Source organism: Episyrphus balteatus, chromosome 3 (assembly GCF_945859705.1).
Source record: "Episyrphus balteatus chromosome 3, idEpiBalt1.1, whole genome shotgun sequence".
In the NCBI taxonomy this organism is placed as follows: Eukaryota; Metazoa; Arthropoda; class Insecta; order Diptera; family Syrphidae; genus Episyrphus; species Episyrphus balteatus.
Genome location: NC_079136.1, coordinates 65,258,198 through 65,259,208, shown reverse-complemented (window position 1 = coordinate 65,259,208; position 1,011 = coordinate 65,258,198).

The window sequence follows — 1,011 nt, the reverse complement described above, 5'->3', positions numbered from 1 at the left end:
GGACATGCTCGGGACAACTTCGGGACATCTTTGGGACATCTTCGGGACATCTTCGGGACATGTTCGGGACATCTTCGGGACATGTTCGGGACATCTTCGGGACATCTTCGGGACATCTTCGGGACATCTTCGGGACATGTTCGGGACATCTTCGGGACATCTTCGGGACATCTTTGGGACATCTTCGGGACATCTTCGGGACATCTTCGGGACATCTTCGGGACATCTTCGGGACATCTTCGGGACATCTTCGGGACAACTTCGGGACATCTTCGGGACATCTTCGGGACATCTTCGGGACATCTTCGGGACATCTTCGGGACATCTTCGGGACATCTTCTTGACATCTTCGGGACATCTTCGGGACATCTTCGGGACATCTTCGGGACATCTTTGGGACATCTTCGGGACATCTTCGGGACATCTTCGGGACATCTTCGGGACATCTTCGGGACATCTTCGGGACAACTTCGGGACATCTTCAGGACATCTTCGGGACATCTTCGGGACATCTTCGGGACATCTTCGGGACATATTCGGGACATCTTCGGGACATCTTCGGGACATCTTCGGGACATCTTCGGGACATCTTCGGGACATCTTCGGGACATCTTCGGGACATCTTCGGGACATCTTCGGGACATCTTCGGGACATCTTCGGGATATCTTCGGGACATCTTCGGGATATCTTCGGGACATCTTCTGGACATCTTCGGGACATCTTCGGGACATCTTCGGGACATGCTCGGGACATGCTCGGGACATCTTCGGGACATCTTCGGGACATCTTCGGGACATCTTCGGGACATCTTCGGGACATCTTCGGGACATCTTCGGGACATCTTCGGGACATCTTCGGGACATCTTCGGGACATCTTCGGGACATGCTCGGGACATATTCGGGACATGCTAGGAACATTTTCGGGACATCTTCGGGACATCTTCGGGACATCTTCGGGACATGCTAGTGACATCTTCGGGACATGCTAGGGACATCTTCAGGACATGCTC